We start from the raw sequence: 19,486 nt of genomic DNA on the forward strand, positions 1-19,486 counted from the left end.
ACAACTGGCAAGGGCTAATGGATCCTGCAAACCTAAATACCCAGAGAGAGCTGCAATCAGCAGGGACACCTGCTCAGGATTGCAACCCAGGGACAACTGTATTACCACCAACAACCACCGGAGGGAACCCAAGAGCAGAATTCACAACAGATCAAGTTGTGAGCCAGACAAGGTATGTGTTTCAGTTCTGAAAGGGCTATGGCAGCCATAAAATTCCTTCCGTTGTCACTGACTACCTTGCCTGCCTCAAGATGTACACTGCTCAGCCATGACTGAGTTTGTTGCTGCAAGTACTCGGCCAGTACTTCCGCGGTGTGTCTGTTGTCCCCCAAACATTTCATTTGTAACACAGCCTGCTGATGCTTACCACTAGCTGTTCGATAACGGGACACCTCGTGTGCAACACTGGCAGCTGCGGATGGAGTGGTCGTGCGACTGTGCTCTGTGGACGAGCTTTCGCTTCTGGAGGAGGAGGAGGGTTGGCGAATGCCTACAGCCATCTGTTTCCTAGACCGTGGGCTAGGCAGAACTGTCCCACTATGGCTGTCCCCAGTGCACCCTGCATCCACCACATTAACCCAGTGCACCGTGATGGACACGCAATGTCCCTGGCCATGCCTACTGGTCCATGCATCTGTTGTGAGGTGCACCTTTCCACTGACTGATTGCCTCAGTGCATGGACAATGCGGTCTTTGACATGCTGGTGGAGGGCTGGGATGGCTTTTCTCGCAAAGAAGTGTCGACTGGGTAGGTCATAGCGTGGTACTGCTTAGGCCATCAGGGCTTTGAAAGCTTCACTTTCAACCAACCGGTAGGGCATCATCTCTAACGAGATTAGTATAGCAATGTGGGCGTTCAAACCCTGTGTATGCGGATGAGAAGATGAGTACTTTCTTTTCCTAATGAGAGTCTCTTGTAGGGTGACCTGGACTGGAGAGCTGCATATGGTGGCACTAGCGGTGGTGGTGGTGGACATGGCGGATTGAGAGAGGGTTGGTGATGGTATTCTTGATGTTGGCCTACATACAGTGTTTCCTACCAATAACCTTGTGATTCCCTGACTGCTTTGGCCTTGCGCCGATACCTCCACATTTGCTGCTGGTGGTGTCCTAACCGGTGGGCTTACAGTGAGGGAAGCAATGTAGCTTTGCTGACTACCTTTATTCTGAGCAGGTGCACCAACGGTACGGGACATTTGGTAGTTAGTCCAGGCTTGCAAGTGCATGCTGGTTAAATGTCTAAGCATGCACGTTGTATTTAAATTTTGAAGATTCTTCCCTCTGCTAAAGGTCTTTGAGCATTTCTTACAGATAACTTTTGACTAGTGTTGAGCATTCCGATACTGTAAATATCGGGTATCGGCCGATATTCGCTGTATCGGAATTCCGATAGCGAGTTCCGATATTTTTGTGATATCGGAAATCGGAATCGGAATTTCCTATAAGTTCCCTGGCGTGTGCGTTGCGTATGGTTCCCAGGGTCTGGAGGAGAGGAGACTCTCATTCAGGCCCTGGGATCCATATTAATGTAAAAAATAAAGAATAAAAATAAAAAATATGGATATACTCACCCCTCCGACGGCCCCCGGCTCTCAGCGGTGCAACCGGCAGCCTCCGTTCCTAAGAATGCAGTGAGTGTAGGACCTGCAATGACGTCGCGGTCTTGTGATTGGTTGCGTGACCGCTCATGTGACTGCGATGTCATCGAAGGTCCTTCACTCACTGCATTCTTAGGAACGGAGGCAGACACTTGCACCGGTGAGAGCCAGGGTCCGTCGGAGGGGTGAGTATATCCATATTTTTTATTTTTATTCTTTATTTTTTACATGAATATGGATCCCAGGGCCTGAAGGAGAGTTTCCTCTCCTTCAGATCCTGGGAACCATCCAGGATAGCTTCCGACATTTGTGTCCCATTGACTTGTATTGGTATCAGGTATCGGTATCGGCGATATCCGATATTTTTTGGATATCGGCCGATCCAATCCGATACTTTTGAATATCAGAAGGTATCGCTCAACACTACTTTTGGCTGATCATTCGGATCTTGGTTAAAAATTTGCCACACTGCACTCTTCCTACTATCGAATACCTTTTCAGGCATTGCACACTGTGCTACTTTAACCGGATGGCCACGCTGTCCTAAAACTGTTTTTGTTTTTGACACACATTTTTGGCCTGATACGGGCCTGCCAGATGACAGCTGTTACGATGTAGATGGCTGCTGCGGATCATCCTCCTCTGCTTCTGAGCTACTGACAGTGGCACCCTCTTCCCCCAATGGCTGCCAATCTGGGTCAACAACTGGGTCATCTATCACCTCCTCTTCAATGTCATGTGCACCTTCCTCTGTGTCACCGTGTAAGGTGCTATAGCATTCGGGACGGGGCACCATAGTCTAATCAGGGTGAGATTCTGGCTCAGTACACTGCGAGGGCAATGTAGTGATGTGTGTCAATGGAACAGCATAATAATCTAGCTGTGGCTGTGCATCAGTGCACTCCATGTCCGATTCACCTTGTAATGGGCAGTTAACAATTTCCCTTTCTAACCCAGACATGGTATGTGTAAAGAGCTCCATGGAGTAACCTGTGGTGTCGCCTGAAGCATCCTTCACTTTTGGTTTGGGTGAAGGACACAAGGAAACGTCTTGTTCCTGACCGGGAGCATCCACTGACGACTCGCTGCTTTTATATTTTCAACTTTCTGAAGAGGAGGCGAAAGAACTAGAGGCTGAGTCAGCAAGGAAAGCCAAAACTTTTTCCTGCTGCTCCGGCTTTAAAAGCTGTTTTCCTGCTCCAAGATAAGGGAGCCTTCGAGGCCTTGTGTAGCCAGACGATGACGCTGGCTCAACACCTCCAGCTTTAGGTGCTACTTTGCTTTTCCCACTACCACCAGATGCTCCACCACCACCACCATCAGTACCAGCTGGCAACGACCGCTCACGGCCTCTTCCACCAGACTTCCTCATTTTTTAGAAAATATAACCAAAATAACAACCGTTATATGGTACAGTAAAACAAGGTAGGAGGTGTATATAAACTTGTTGAGAATTTAAATCTCCCTTTATATTTTGGGGAGACAGCACCACAACTCAGGCCCAGTGTATAACACAACACAATGTAAGTGGCAGAACGTGGCTGGCTGATATACGACAAACTAACAGAACTGACGTACATCCACTTTGTGACAATTTGAATCTCACTTTTTTGGGGGGCAGACTGAACCCAAACTCAGACGCAGTGTATAAAACAACGCAATGTGAGTGGCAGCAAGTGGCTGGCTGATATACGACAAACTAAGAGGACTGAGGCATATCCACTTTGTCATAATTTGAATCTCACTTTTTTTTGGGGGGGAGACTGAACCCAAACTCAGGCACACTGTATAAAACAACGCAATGTAAGTGGTAGCAAGTGGCTGGCTGATATATGAAAAAATACAAGGACTGTAGTACAATTGCAATCTCCCTACAATGATCTCAGGACAAGTATCGCAGCAATAAAAAGGAAGGCTGCACACAAAAGTGTGGACAAATAAACAAGATAACTGTGGAGAAAGGAGCAACAGGATTTTTGCTTTTAAAAAAACAAGTGGTTTGCACAGCAGCGGTGCAAACAGCAATGCAGCTATCAGGGATCCTTATAAGGCAGCCTAATAAGCTACAGAGCTGATGCACAAAGATATAGCCTCCACTGTCCCTGCAAAACAAAGGTGGTGTTGGACAGTGGAAATCGCTACAGCACAAGCGGTTTGGGGGTTAATCTTCCCTCCCTAACTATGTCCCTTCTTCTGATGAAGCTGCAGCAACCTCTCCCTATGCTAAGATCGGCAGAAGTAAGATGGCGGTGGGCGTGCATGCCCCTTTATAGACCCTGTGACACTGCAGAAAGCAAGGCCAATCACTGTCATGCCCTTCTCGAAGATGGTGGGGACCGAGACCTATGTCATCACGCTGCCCACACTCTGCGTCCTCCTTCATTGGCTGAGAAATGGTGCTGAACGCGTCATACGAAACACGACTTTGGAGCGAAGATCGACGACCTCATGACCGATCCCACACTAGGATTGGGTCGGGTTTCATGAAACCCGACTTTGCCGAAAGTCGGCAATTTTTGAATTTGTCCGATCCATTTCGCTCAACCCTATTTGGGCCTACTAACTGTGCCTGCCACTCATTACAGTTTTCCTCCACTGAACAAAGCAATGCCGCCTGTTTATTCCTGTTACAACATTTGAACTGCATTTAGCCCACTTTGTTATTTGGGCCTACTAACTGTGTCTGCCACTCATTACAGCTTTCCTCCACTGAACAAAGCAATGCCGCCTGTTTATTCCTGTTACAACATTTGAACTGCATTAAGCCCACTTTATTATTTGGGACTACTAACTGTGTCTGTCTCTCATTACAGTGTTCCTCCATTGAACAAAGCAATGCCGCCTGTTTAGTCCTGTTAGGCTAGGTTCACATTGCGTTAATGGGTGTCCGCTAGCGGACTCCGTTACATGGCGCAATTGTCGCAATTAACGCTATGTAACAGGTCCGTTAGTGCACCCATTGACCGCAATGTGCTAACGGGCTGCTAACGCATCACTGATGCATGCCATTTTTGGCATGCGCTAGTGAGGTCCCATTATTTTCAAACGGACCTCGAACGCTGCTTGCAGCGTCCGAGGTCCGTTCCTCGCTAGCGCAGATCAGTCATCTGCGCTAACGGGATCGCCAAACGCGATCGCTTTTGGGACATTGCGTTAGCGCAATCCGCTAGCGTATGCGCTAAACGGATTGCGCTAACGCAATGTGAACCTAGCCTTACCACATTTAATCTGCATTTAGCCTACTTTATTATTTGGGCCTACTAACTGTGTCTGCCACTTATTACAGTTTTCCTCCACTGAACAAAGCAATGCCGCCTGTTTAGTCCTGTTACCACATTTGAACTGAATCTAGCCCACTTTATTATTTGGGCCTACTAACTGTGTCTGCCACTCATTACAGTTTTCCTCCACTGAACAAAGCAATGCCGCCTGTTTAGTCCTGTTACCACATTTGAACTGCATTTAGCCCACTTTATTTCTTGGGCCTAACTGTGTCTGCCACTCATTACAGTTTTCCTCCAATGAACAAAGCAATGCCGCCTGTTTAGTCCTGTTACCACATTTGAACTTCATTTAGCCTACTTTATTATTTGGGCCTACTAACTGTGTCTGCCACTCATTACAGTTTTCCTCCACTGAAAAAAGCAATGCCGCCTGTTTAGTCCTGTTAGCACATTTGAACTGCATTTAGCCCACTTTATTACTTGGGCCTAACTGTGTCTGCCACTCATTACAGTTTTCCTCCACTGAACAAAGCAATTCTGCCTGTTTAGTCCTGTTACCACATTTGAACTGCATTTAGCCTACTTTATTATTTGGACCTACTAACTGTGTCTGCCACTCATTACAGTTTTCCTCCACTGAACAAAGCAATGTCGCCTGTTTAGTCCTGTTACCACATTTGAACAGAATTTAGCCCACATTATTATTTGGGCCTACTAACTGTGTCTGCCACTCATTACAGTTTTCCTCCACTGAACAAAGCAATGCTGCCTGTTTAGTCCTGTTACCACATTTGAACTGCATTTAGCCCACTTTATTATTTGGGCCTACTAACTGTGTCTGCCACTCATTACAGTTTTCCTCCACTGAAAAAAGCAATGCCACCTGTTTAGTCCTGTTAGCACATTTGAACTGCATTTAGCCCACTTTATTACTTGGGCCTAACTGTGTCTGCCACTCTACAGTTTTCCTCCACTGAACAAAGCAATTCTGCCTGTTTAGTCCTGTTACCACATTTGAATTGCATTTAGCCTACTTTATTATTTGGGCCTACTAACTGTGTCTGCCACTCATTACAGTTTTCCTCCACTGAACAAAGCAATGCTGCCTGTTTAGTCCTGTTAGCAAATTTGAACTGCATTTAGCCCACTTTATTATTTGGGCCTACTATCTGCGTCTGCCACTCATTACAGTTTTCCTCCACTGAACAAAGCAATGCCGCCTGTTTAGTCCTGTTACCACATTTGAACTGCATTTAGCCTACTTTATTATTTGGGCCTACTAACTGTGACTGCCACTCATTACAGTTTTCCTCCACTGAACAAAGCAATGCCGCCTGTTTAGTCCTGTTACCACTTTTGAACTGCATTTAGCCTACTTTATTATTTGGGCCTATATCTGTGTTTCCTCCTCATCCTCCCCATTGCCCAGCCACTTCTAGATGAGTCTGCTGGCACATTGACCCAGACCACTACATTCCCCTTGCACTCTACACAGCCTGAATCTGACCCTGCTGAAAGTCAGGTTCCCCTTCCCGCATACTATACCACCTTACACGGGGACAAAGAGGAAGGTGCAGATGAAAGTGCAGGTTCGTTCATCAGGTGGGGGGGCATACTCGTTGGCGACGTCATTGGCACAGGGCCACTCATAGTATGCAAGTGTGTCTCTGCCAGTGGGAGGTGCCACCCGACGTCAAACACACCGCCGTACTATGAGGGGCCCTGTGCCAGTGCCAACGAGTGCCCCTCCGCTTGTCAGGATCACAGCACTTGCAAAGTTTAAATACTTACCTCTCCCTGCTCCACCGCCGTGACGTATTCCGCGTTTCCTGGGCCCACGAAAATCTTGAGCCAGCCCTACCCCCCACAACTTTAGCCAAATGACCCCCAGTTTTCAATGCCTAACTATTATTATAAAGTAAATTAAGATTGACAAGCTTAAGTAATAAGAATTGATGTTTTTGGCATTAAAATGGGCACTGTAGGTGTTTTCCTGTCCTCCACTCACTGCTGACTTTGATTCCCCATTGACTTGCATTGGGTTTCGTGTTTCAGTCGGCCCCTGACTTTTTGCAATAATCGGCCGATTTCGCGAAACCCGACTCGATCCGAAAAAAGTAAAGGTTGCTCAACTCTAGTCACGGAGATTGCTTTCCTCCATTATCGAGAAACCCATAAGTTTCTTTTCAGCATGTTATGTGCTGAGGGAGTTAAACGGCCATGTTATGGGTGGGTTTTTAGGTGAGTACTGTATGTAAGAGATGGGCAGGACGCCTACTAGCCATATCTCCACCTCAATGGTGTGACCTGGGAAATAAATGTCCAGCCATTTTTTTTTTCCTCTGTGTTGTTTGGAGGCAGGAAGCCTCCTGACTGCTAGCTCCGGAGAGAGTTGTGATATGTGGTGTCCAAGAGGGCCTGGGCAGGACTGTAAATTTTCATTTGAGCCAGACAGGCTGTTTTCTGTTACCAGTTTGTTTTTATGGGTTTATGATGCAATAAACCACCCAGAGGCTTTAACCCCACGTGTGCCTGTGTCTAACTTAAGGAGCAGCTAAGTGAGCCGACCTTCAACAAGTGATGTTTCAGATATGGGCAATGTTCCAGGAACACATGTAGCAGTGGTGGACAAATCATATGTCCTGAGTTAAGGTAGCTATGGGAATTGAACAGCGGCCGGACATAATAGACGAGCTACTCAAGCACCTGATCCTGAGAGAGCAGCAACAACACCAGGTACAGAAGGAGACTAAATCTCCTAATACAACAGCAGCAACAACAGCAAAGGCAGATAGAACTCCTGATAGGAGATGTCCACAGCAAAGAAACCGCCCCTCTCCCACATCAAGGTGATGACTCGTGTGTCCGGAAAGCGGTAAAACAAGCCATGCAAAAGATAACCCCATGGGATGATGTAGATGCATTTTTTACTGTTTTTGAATGGGTTTCAGAGCAGGAGAGGCTGCCCCTGGAGCAGTGGGCGGAGGTGCTGGCCCCCTATCTAACAGGTGAACCCCCGAAAGCCTATTTTGACTTGGCCTTGCAGGATGCCCGGGAATATGCCAAGTTGAAAACGGAGATATTGGCACGCTCAGGGTTCATTATGTCTGTCAGAGCCCAAAGGGTTCATCACTAGTTGTATTGTGTCCCGCTCACAATTGTTTGACTTGTTGCATTAGATCCAGAAATGGTTGCAGCCGAAGTATTCCACTCCAGCCCAGATGGTTGAGTGGGTCGTGATGGACAGATTTATTCACTCTCTCCCCAGGCTGGTGCAAACCTGGGTTACCCAAGGAGACCCCCTGAATGCAGATGATCTGGTGGACCTCGTAGAAAGGTACCAAGTGGTCAAAAGGTCCCTGAGGAAGACAGCGGGTGGTGCATGTCCATACTGGGATACCCAGTGGAAGCCCAAGTCTCAAAAGATGGGTAACAGAGCCACCGCTGGGGGGGGAGTTTGAGGTCCCAAAGAGCTGCTGAAGGGCTAACAAACACTGCTAGTTAAGACTTGATCTGCCAGCGGTGTCACGGTCCTCGACACATAGCGGCCCTTTGTCCTATGTCCTATGTCTCAGAGCAGATGGATTGTAGCCTAGGCAGGTGCTGCTCGTTTTATGCCTATCCAGCCTGCAGTGTGGACTATCAGCCCATAGAGAAGCCGCAGTCATTCCCCATGACCATAAATGGAGCATTAGTATCAGGACTCTTAGACTCTATGAGTTTGGTGACCCTGACAAGGGTCATGCTTTCCCAACAGTTGATCCCAGGGAAACATGTGGGCATACGCTGTATCAATGGGGATGCCAAAGACTACCCTGTTGCCAGAGTGTTGATTAAAATGAGTCGGGGTACAGAGTTCCATGAGGTTGGGGTACTCAGAGACTTACTTTTTTTTTAATCAGATACATTTTTATTAACAAAATTCAAATTAACAGACAAGTTCAATTTTGTCAAAATAGGCATGTTTACATATTTTAAATTACTCCCTTACCCCTCCCTCCCCCTCCCCCCTATTATATTTAAGAACAGCAACAGAACAATAATATACATTGAGATATCATTTGGGATCATCCCCTCTCTTTTTTCATAAAAACTCTTTTCCATATTAACAATAAGATCAGACTGTCTATATAATTCTCGCAGCGTCGGCGGTTCTTCACTTATCCAGTGTCTGGCGATTAATTTCTGCGCAACATACAACAATCTGGCTATTGCCAGTTTGTGACAATTATGCACCCGGATCTCCTCCACATCCCCCAAAATACATACCACAGGGTCCCTTTCAATTTTACAACCAAATATGTTTTCAATTGCTCCCCCACATCTAACCAATATGAGTTCAGCTTTGGACATTGACATAACATGTGTAGGATCCCTGCCCCTTCAGCCTGACACCTAGGACATTCAGAGGTCGGACTCAATCCAGCTTTATACAGCTCTATACAAGCCTAACTGGAGTTCTATATACTCTATGGAGCACATACATTTGTGAGAGTCTACCCGGCTCACTTAATGATAATTGGGGGATAATTGGGGGATATACTCCATGATTTCTTCCCATTTATCCTGCTCTATCCTTCCCAACTCGTCCTCCCATTTATCTTTTGCTTTAATCGGGTATCTGTTCCCCCCTTCCCTTTAACTCTCCAGTCAGAGACTTACTACACCCCATGATAATTGGGCAGGACTTCAGCCTGTTCTGGGACTTGTGGGGGAAAGCAGGGGTGCCCAGTGTCTCATTCAGGAGCCAACACAGCCCTGTTGAATCCCCGTCGCAGTCGGAGGACATCCTCTTGTGTGGGTGGCACGGTGGCTCAGTGGTTGGCACTGCAGCCTTGCAGCGCTGGAATCCTGGGTTCAAATCCACCAAGGACAACATCTGCAAGGAGTTTGTATGTTCTCCGGTGTTTGTATTGGTTTCCTCCGGGTACTCCGGTTTCCTCCCACACTCCAAACACATACTGATAGGGAATTTAGATTGTGCGCTACATTGGGGACAGCGATGATAATGTGTGCAAACTGTAAAGCGCTGTGGAATATGTTAGTGCAATATAAAAAAAAAATAATATTATTATTATTATTGTGTGTCCTAGCTGGTGATGAGGATGAATCAGTGACCAGGAAGACAGAGGTTTCTGAGCTGGAGGTTTCTGGGGAAAATTTGGGGACTGCTCAAATGTGGGATCTTACCCTAAAAGGGGTCATTGAAAATGTGTCTGTGATTGATGGGGTTGCTCAAAAGCTGGGGGCTGACACTAGGTTGCCCCCACTTTGCAGTCAATAGCAAATTGTTGTATCGAGTGACTACACTGAGGGAAGGTAAAATAGTGGAGCTGTTAGTTCCAGGGCCTTACTGGCAGGGGGTCCTAGACATGGTCCTTTCACATGTTTTGGTAGGACATCTGGGGGTGGAGAAAATGCACGAGAGAATATTGCAGAGGTTCTATTGGCCGGGATGTTATCGGGAGATCCTGAATTATTGTAGGTCATGCCCCACCTGTCAGATAATCGCTCCCTCTTCGCACTTCCAAAGTCCTCTAGTCCCGTAACGGTAATGTTTGAACGAATTGTCATGACCTAGTAGATCCTTTAGTTAAGTCTGCATAAGGGCACCAATATATCCTAGTAGTCATGGACTATGTGACCCAGTACCCCAAGGAACTCTTCGGCGAAGATTATCACCCTGGAACTTGTCCATATTTTTGCTTGCATGGGCCTGCTGAAGGAGATTCTGACAGACCAGGGAACCACCTTCATGAGCAAGGTAATGAAAGAACTCTGTAGGGTCCTCCAAATTGCCCAGTTGCGAACCTCAGTTTACCATCCACAGACTGACGGCCTAGTAGAATGCTTCAATAAAATCTTGAAAGCCATGCTCAAAAAGGTCATTGAGAAGGACTGTTGAAACTGGGACTACCTGCATCCGTTTTTGCTCTTCTCCATCAGTGAAGTTCCCTAGGCCTCTATAGATTTCTCGCAGTTCTAGCCTCTATTTGGTCGACAGCCACGAGGGCTCCTGGACATCACCAAGGAAACATGGGAAGCTGAGGTCACGCCACACCGGAGCATCATAGAGCATGTCGCCCACCTGCAGGAGAGAATGGCGAAAGTGATGCCTATTGTGAAGGAGCATCTTCTCCAGGCACAGGAGGCACAGGCAAGGGTGTGTAACTGATCAGCGAGGCTGAGGCAGTTCCAGCCCGGGGACCGCATGCTAGTGCTTATCCCCACATTGGAGAGCAAGTTCCTAGCCAAGTGGCAAGGTCCATACAAGGTGGTGGAAAAACTGGGCAAAGTTAATTGCAAGGTACACCAGCCGGGGCAAAGAAAGCTGCACCTGGTCTATCATGTGAACTTGCTCAAATCCTGGTGAGACTGAGAATCGTTGGACACCCCTTGCCTGGGAGCCAGTCCCAAAGTCACCGTGGATGATGTCACCATTGCAGAGACTCTGACGCCGGCCCAGAGGCAACAGTGTGGTGTTGCAGCAAAACTGGGACCTATTCTCATAGTTACCCGGGCATACGCAGGTGGTCAAGCATGACGTGTTGGTGGAACCGCACGTAAGGGTGAACCTCAAGCCCAATAGAAATCTAGAAGCACAGAGAGAGGTGATATCTAGTGTTGAGCATTCCGATACTGCAAATATCTGTTATTGGCCGATATTCGCTGTATCGGAATTCCGATACCGAGTTCCGATATGTTTGCGATATTGGATACCGGAATCGGAAGTTCCCATAGTGCAATAATGCACTATAATGAAGTGTGGGCGGTGCGTGGGCGGAGACTGCATGTCTCTGTGTGGGCGGGGTCTGTGCGGGACCGTGGGGGGTTTGTGCGTGCCTGCCGGGGGGTCTGTGCGGGCTGCCGGGGGGTCTGTGTGGCCTGCTGGCGGTCTGTGCGGCCTCTCGGGGGTCTGTGCGGCCTGCCGGGGGGTCTGTGCGGCCTCTCGGTGCTCTGTGCGGCCTGCTGGGGAGTCTTTGTGTCTGTGCACGCATCGTCTGATGGGACTACAAGTCCCATCGGACGATGCCTGCTACAATGACAGTGATTGACACATTAGCCAATGATGGGACAGTAGTAGTCCCATCATCTGGCTAATGTGTTTAATGTAAAAAAAAATACTACATACATGCTACATAAATACTACATACATGCTACATACTACATGCTACATACATGCTACATGCTACATACATGCTACATACTACATACATACTACGTACATGCTATATACATACTACATACATACTATATGCTGCATACATGCTACATACTGTACATACTACATACATGCTACATACATACTACATGCTACATACATGCTACATACATGCTTCATACATGCTTCATACATGCTACATACATGCTACATACATACTACATACATGCTACATACATACTACATGCTACATACATGCTACATACATGCTACATACATGCTTCATACATGTTTCATACATGCTACATACATACTACATACATGCTACATACATACTACATGCTACATACATACTACATACATACTACATACATGCTATATACATACTACATACTACATACATACATGCTACATACATACATACTACATACTGTAGCGTGGCTAAAGGTTGTGTAGTCGACGGGAGGTATGTGTCACATAGATGGCTTGTCGCTGTGATGTAACCCAGAGTGTTTTCTTTGATGCACATAAAGCAATGGGGAATTGTTTGATATGCTTGGGTCCGGGTTACGGGTAGCTATGAGAGATGGGAAGGTCTAGCTACCCATATACCTCACCTCTGGGTAAGGGGCATAGCCATACCTATCTATGTGTGTTTCAGGACCTGTGGTGATATCGTAACCACATGTCTAATCATGTGATGGGTTCCTGGGTGTGGTTAGCCCTATAAAATAAAGGCTAATGCTTAACGCAAGAGATGTGTGTGTGGAGGTGAAAGCCTACAGGACTGAGCCTGAAGGACTGGACACTTGTTTTTCTTTTCCTGAGCTAAAGGCTATTTGTTTTCTGTTTTTGCTTTGTGGTTTGTGGAGCAATAACCTTGTGAACTTTTATTGGATGTGCCTCCTGAGTGTCAGCTGTCGCAATTGGTGGTAGATGTGCGGGCAGCGTTCCCAGCAGAGACGTAAGTCTATTATTGAATGTCCTGGGTCAAGTCTGTTGCAAGCCAGCAAGCATTGCCGGGGAAAATGGAAGACCTTCTGAAACACTTGGTCCAGTCGCAGTCACAGCAGCAAGAGACCAACAGTCTGTTGCTGCAGCAGATACAACAGAACCAGCAGGAGCAACGGCAGCAGATGCAGCTTCTGGCAACCGACATCCGGGGCAGGAAGAGTTCCCCAACCCCAGGTCTGGCTGATGACACGCACGTCCGGAAGATGGTAAGATGCGCATTGCTGAAAATGACCCCCGGAGATGATGTTGAGGCCTTCCTGACGGTGTTTGAGAGGGTCGCTGAGAGGGAAAAACTTCCGCCAGAGCAGTGGGCAGAGGTACTGGCACCATACCTGACAAGAGAACCCCAGAAGGCGTACTATGACTTGACCTTGCAGGATGCCAAGGAGTATCACAAACTGAAAGCCGAGATTCTCGCATGTTTAGGGGTAACCCTGACTGTCACAGCACAGCGAATTCACCACTGGGCTTATCACCGGGACAAACCTCCTCGCTCCCAAATGTTTGACCTGTTGCACCTGGTCCAGAAATGGCTGCAGCCAGAGACCTCTACACCTGCACAGATGGTAGATCGAGTGGTGATGGATCGGTTTGTGCATTCCCTCCCGAGGCCCATACAGACTTGGGTTGCCCAGGGTGATCCCCTGAATGCCGACGAGCTGGTCGGACTGTTCGAGATACCAAGGGATGGAAGGCTGTTGTGAATTCTGCTTTTGGGCTCCCTGCGGTGGTTGTAGGTGGTAATGCAGTTGCCCCTGAGTTGCAGTCCTGGTCAGGTGTATTTGCTGATTGCAGTTCTGACTGGGGTATTTAGGCGTGCAGGATTCATTAGTCCTTGCCAGTTGTCAATTGTTGTAGGGAGGTGTTGGACCTCTGCTTGGTTCCTCCTGCCTTTCTGCCAAATCAGCAAAGATAAGTGTCTGTTTTTTTTCCTGTGGCACACATGCTATGTGCTTCACAATTCAGTGCTATTCTTTGTGTTTTCTTGTCCAGCTTAGATTGTGTCAGTATTTTCTCAGTCTTGTTGGATTCTCTGGAGTGGCAGATATACATTCCATGTCTTTAGTTAGATTGTGGAACTTTTTGTATTATCTGCTGTGGATATTTTTGGAAGGGTTTTAATACTGACCGCCTAGTAATCTGTCCTATCCTTTCCTATTTAGCTAGAGTGGCCTCTTTTGCATCACACATGACTTGTGTCCTGACCATCACTAATGTTCATGCAGTGCTAAAGACACAGCACGTGACTGATGAAAGCCTAATTGAGGCTGAAACGTTTCTCCAGTGCTACCTCAGCACCAAATAAATCTACAAATATACTTAAGTTGAGTGCGAGACTTCTTTTTCTGTTCATAGAAGGATTTGGGTACCTAGTCTCTGCACCAGTAATAGCAGTGCACACGGTGTTTTCTTTATATATTTTTTGGTTGTGTCTTGGTAGGGGATGAGGAAGAAGTGTCCCCTGCATCTGACATTCTGGAATTAGGGGTGATCGGTGAAAATTTTGTGACTGCCCAACATAGGGACCCCACCCTGAGGGAAGCCTTTAATAATGTCACAGTTATTAATGGGGTTGTACAGGAACCGGGGGAAGACACAAGATTTCCCTATTTTCTGATGAGTGGGGAGTTGTTGTACCTAGAGTTGAGCGACTTTTACTTTTTTAGGATCGAGTCGGGTTTCGCAAAACCCGACTTTCTCAAAAGTCGGGTCAGGTGAAATCGGCCGATTATTGCGTAGTCGAGGGCCGACACGAAACACGAAACCCAACGCAAGTCAATGGGGAATCAAAGTCGGCAGTGAGTGGAGGACAGGAAAACACCTACAGTGCCCATTTTAATGCCAAAAACATAAATTCTTGTTACTTAAGCTTATCAATAGTGTTGAGCGATACCTTCCGATATCGGAAAGTATCGGTATCGGAAAGTATCGGCCGATACCGGCAAAATATCGGATCTCTCGGATACCGATACCCGATACCAATGCAAGTCAATGGGACGAAAATATCGGAATTAAAATAAACCCTTTCTTTCCTTGTAGGTTCATTCTACATGAAGGAAAACAACTAAGAATAATGTAGGATGTATTGGGGGAGGTGGCGGAGTCATTAAAGGCATAGAGGTTTAGCCCAATCAAATAGAATAGCAGGAATTTTATTTATTTTTTAAGATGTTCCGAGTTACAAAGATATTGACTATGTTAAGAATTTTTTAATTTTGTCAGATACTGATGTTTCACTACTTCCACGCCCTTCACCTTTTTTTAACTTCTCCCACATTTTCTTCTTCATCATTATCAGCATCTTTGACATCAACTTCTTCTTCACCTTATTCATCTTCTTCTTCATCTTCTACCTATTATTTTTTTTGTTACATTCTTCATATTCTTTTTATTTAACTATTATTCTTCTTCATATTCTACTTCTTCATCATATTCTTATTTGTGACAGGCATTCCTGTAGTTGTTATCTATAAAAGTTTGAAGATTACATCTTCCGTTCTGCCTGTCACAAAAGAGTTAAATTTGTCCGCGTACAGTTTGGCCTGCAGCATCAGGCTTTATCCAGGGGCACCACGAGGAGGAACGGACTCACCTCCATACACTGCTTAGTCTTCTTCTGCTTATAATTTAGATAATATCTTTTGCTCTGATATTTAGTGTTATGCTTAATGTTCTTCTGCTCTTTGTTCTGCAGCCTCTTGTTCTTCTGCTTCTCGGTCTTCCATGTCGTCGTCTCCAGGGTCGTCGTCTCTGGGATCGTCGTCGTCGTCGTCATCGGGGTGGTCTTCAGGGTCATTGTCTCCAGGGTCGTCGTCATCTCAGTGGTTGTCGTCTCTGGTGTCGTCGTCATCGTAGGGGTGGTCTTCCGGGTCGTCGTCTTCTTAGGGTCTTGAACTTGGAAATGTAGCAGAAGGTTCAAGAAGGCTGAGAAAATGCCGAGAACCAGCTGATGGAACTGGAACTCAGATGGCTACCCGAAGGTCCAAGAGTCAATGGAACTACCGAGGACCAGCTGACGTTACTGGAACCCGGTAACTAAGCAGGAAGTACCCGTGCCAGAAAGCACTACCAAGGTCCACCTGACGTTGGTGGAACTCGGATACCCAGAAGGAGGCACCTAAGCCAAAGGCTCTGCCCGGAACCAGCTGACGGTACTGGAACTAGGATGGGGAGCAGAAGGTACAAGAGCAAAAGACACTGCCAAGAACCAGCTGACGGTACTAGAACCCGGATGGGTAGCCAAAGGTCCAAGAGCCAATGGAACTACCGAGGACCAGCTGACGTTACTGGAACCTGGTTACTAAGCAGGAGGTACCCGTGCCTGAAAGCACTACCAAGGACCACCTGACGTTGGTGGAACTCGGATACCCAGAAGGAGGCACCTAAGCCAAAGGCTCTACCCGGAACCAGCTGACGGTACTGGAACCAGGATGGGGACCTATTCAAGATTGTCTTCCTAGAGCCCCAACTAGTGGTGTTGGAGCAAATGGTCAGCAGGGGGAGCAGAGTGTAGGCCGAAGCCTGCACTGGACGCAGCTTTGTGTCTGCATGGCGTTTGCAGGACACGATGCCGGCTGCACAGCAGGGGAACAGCTGGCGTTACTGAACCCCACTGACACATTGGCTGGTGTTTTTCTCTGTGTAGCCAGCACTTCCGGGCACCAACTAGCGGTGTTAGAGCCCAGGGACAGCAGGAGGAGAGGGAGCAGAGTGTAGGCCGAAGCCTGCACTGGAGGCAGTTTTAGGTCTGTTGTGTCTGCGTGGCGTTTGCAGGACACGATGCCAGCTACACAGCAGGGGAACAGCTGGCGTTACTGAACCCCACTGACACATTGGCTGGTGTTTTTCTCTGTGCAGCCAGAAATTCCGGGCACCAACTGGCGGGGTTAGAGCCCAGGGTCAGCAGGAGGAGCAGAGGAGCAGAGTGTAGGCTGAAGCCTGCACTGGCGGCAGCTTTGTGTCTGCGTGGCGTTTGCAGGACACGTTGCCGGCTACACAGCGGGGGAACAGCTGGCGTTGCTGAACCCCACTGACACATTGTTGGGTGTTTTTCTCTGTGCAGCCAGCACTTCCGGGCACCAACTGGCGGTGTTAGAGCCCAGGGTCTGCAGGAGGAGCAGAGTGTAGGCCGAAGCCTAATTGAACCAATTTTAAAGGTAACCTTTAACCCCCCCTCAGGTGTTACAAACTAGAAGAGCCACCTTGTGCAGCAGTAATGCTGCACAAGTAAAAGGTTGCTCTTGTAATTTTGTTCCTTGCACACGCTGAATGAAACACGTATAAAATTTAGCCCCTTATACAGTAAAAACTGTCTTGGAGGCGTGAGTTCCCTTCTTAATGAGACACAGCACAGCTGTCAAAACTACCACCTTGGTGCTTGTCGTGGCCTCCTGAGCTTCACATTTTGCTGTACAGGAGTCTGCGCTGTCGTGTTATCCCTTAGCCCTGCGCTGTTAGCGCTGCCCGTCTTCTGACATCATTTCATGTCGGCCGGTGCAGTTCGCGATGCCCATGAATCCCAGCCCCGCAGTGTCTTTTCATTAATTCACACTGCGGGGCTGGGATTCATGGCCTTGCGCAGTAAATATGTTCGCCTCTCACTCGTGTCTTTACACCTGCTTCAGACTGTGCGGCGTCAGCTGATCCCTTATCGCATGCCACGGCCATGAAGCCGCACAGTCTGAAGAAGGCGGAAGGAGATGAGTGACAGGTGAACATATGCACTGCTCATGCCCATCAACCACACCCTCGCAGTCAAAATAAATAAGACACCGAGGGGCGTTGTGCCGGGCAGGGCGGCCGCAGAGGTGCAGCCAGCCAACCAATGATGTCAGAAGATGGGCAGCGCTACCAAGGGGGCTGCTGCGTGCCATTGCAAAGGAAATCACACCTCAGGGATGGTGTAATGGTCTCAGGGGACACATTTTATACGTGTTGAGTTCGACGTGTGCAAAGACAATAACTGAATGAGCCACATTGTACAAATGCAGCATTACTGCTGTACAAGGTGGCTGTTATACATACAAACACCTGGGGGGGACAGGTTCCCTTCAATTTCAGTTGTTGTGTCTGCGTGGCATTTGCAGGACACAATGCCGGCTACACAGCAGGGGAACAGCTGGCGTTACTGAACCCCACTGACACATTGGCTGGTGTTTTTCTCTGTGCAGCCAGCACTTCCAGGCACCAACTGGCGGTGTTAGAGCCCAGGGACAGCAGGAGGAGCAGATCGGAGGTATAGCTGCACACACAGCTGGGGAACAGCTGACGTTACTGAACCCCAATAACACGGCAGCAAGTGTTAACTGTGCAGACAGCACTTCCAGGCACCAACTGGCGGTGTTAGAGCCCAGGGACAGCAGGAGGAGCAGATTGGAGGTATTGCCGCACACACAGCTGGGGAGCAGCTGACGTTACTGAACCCCAATAACAGAGGAGCGACTGTTGACTGTGCGGACAGCACTTCCAGGCACCTACTGGCGGTGTTAGAGCCCAGGGACAGCAGGAGGAGCAGATTGGAGGTATTGCCGCACACACAGCTGGGGAGCAGCTGACGTTACTGAACCCCAATAACAGAGGAGCGACTGTTGACTGTGCGGACAGCACTTCCAGGCACCAACTGGTGGTGTTAGAGCCCAGGGACAGCAGGAGGAGCAGATTGGAGGTATTGCCGCACACACAGCTGGGGAACAGCTGATGTTACTGAACCCCAATAACACGGCAGCAAGTGTTAACTGTGCGGACAGCACTTCCAGGCACCAATAGGCGGTGTTAGAGCCCAGGGACAGCAGGAGGAGCAGATTGGAGGTATTGCTGCACACACAGCTGGGGAATAGCTGACGATACTGAACCCCAATAGCACGGCAGCAAGTGTTAACTGTGCGGAGAGCACTTCCAGGCACCAACTGGTGGCGTTAGAGCCCAGGGACAGCAGGAGGAGCAGATTGGAGGTATTGCCGCACACACAGCTGGGGAGCAGTTGACGTTACTGAACCCCAATAACAGAGGAGCGACTGTTGACTGTGCGGAAAGCACTTCCAGGCACCAACTGGCGGTGTTAGAGCCCAGGGACAGCAGGAGGAGCAGATTGGAGGTATTGCTGCACACACAGCTGGGTAACAGCTGACGTTACTGAACCCCAATAGCATGGCAGCAAGTGTTAACTGTGCGGAGAGCACTTCCAGGCACCAACTGGTGGCATTAGAGCCCAGGGACAGCAGGAGGAGCAGATTGGAGGTATTGCCGCACACACAGCTGGGGAGCAGCTGACCTTACTGAACTCCAATAACAGAGGAGCGACTGTTGACTGTGCGGACAGCACATCCAAGCACCAACTGGCGGTGTTAAAGCCCAGGGACAGCAGGAGGAGCAGATTGGAGGTATTGCCACACACACAGCTGGGGAGCAGCTGACGTTACTGAACCCCAATAACAGAGGAGCGACTGTTGACTGTGTGGACAGCACTTCCAGGCACCAACTGGCGTTGT

The sequence above is a fragment of the Ranitomeya variabilis genome, chromosome 2, assembly GCF_051348905.1.
Source record: "Ranitomeya variabilis isolate aRanVar5 chromosome 2, aRanVar5.hap1, whole genome shotgun sequence".
Classification (NCBI taxonomy): Eukaryota; Metazoa; Chordata; class Amphibia; order Anura; family Dendrobatidae; genus Ranitomeya; species Ranitomeya variabilis.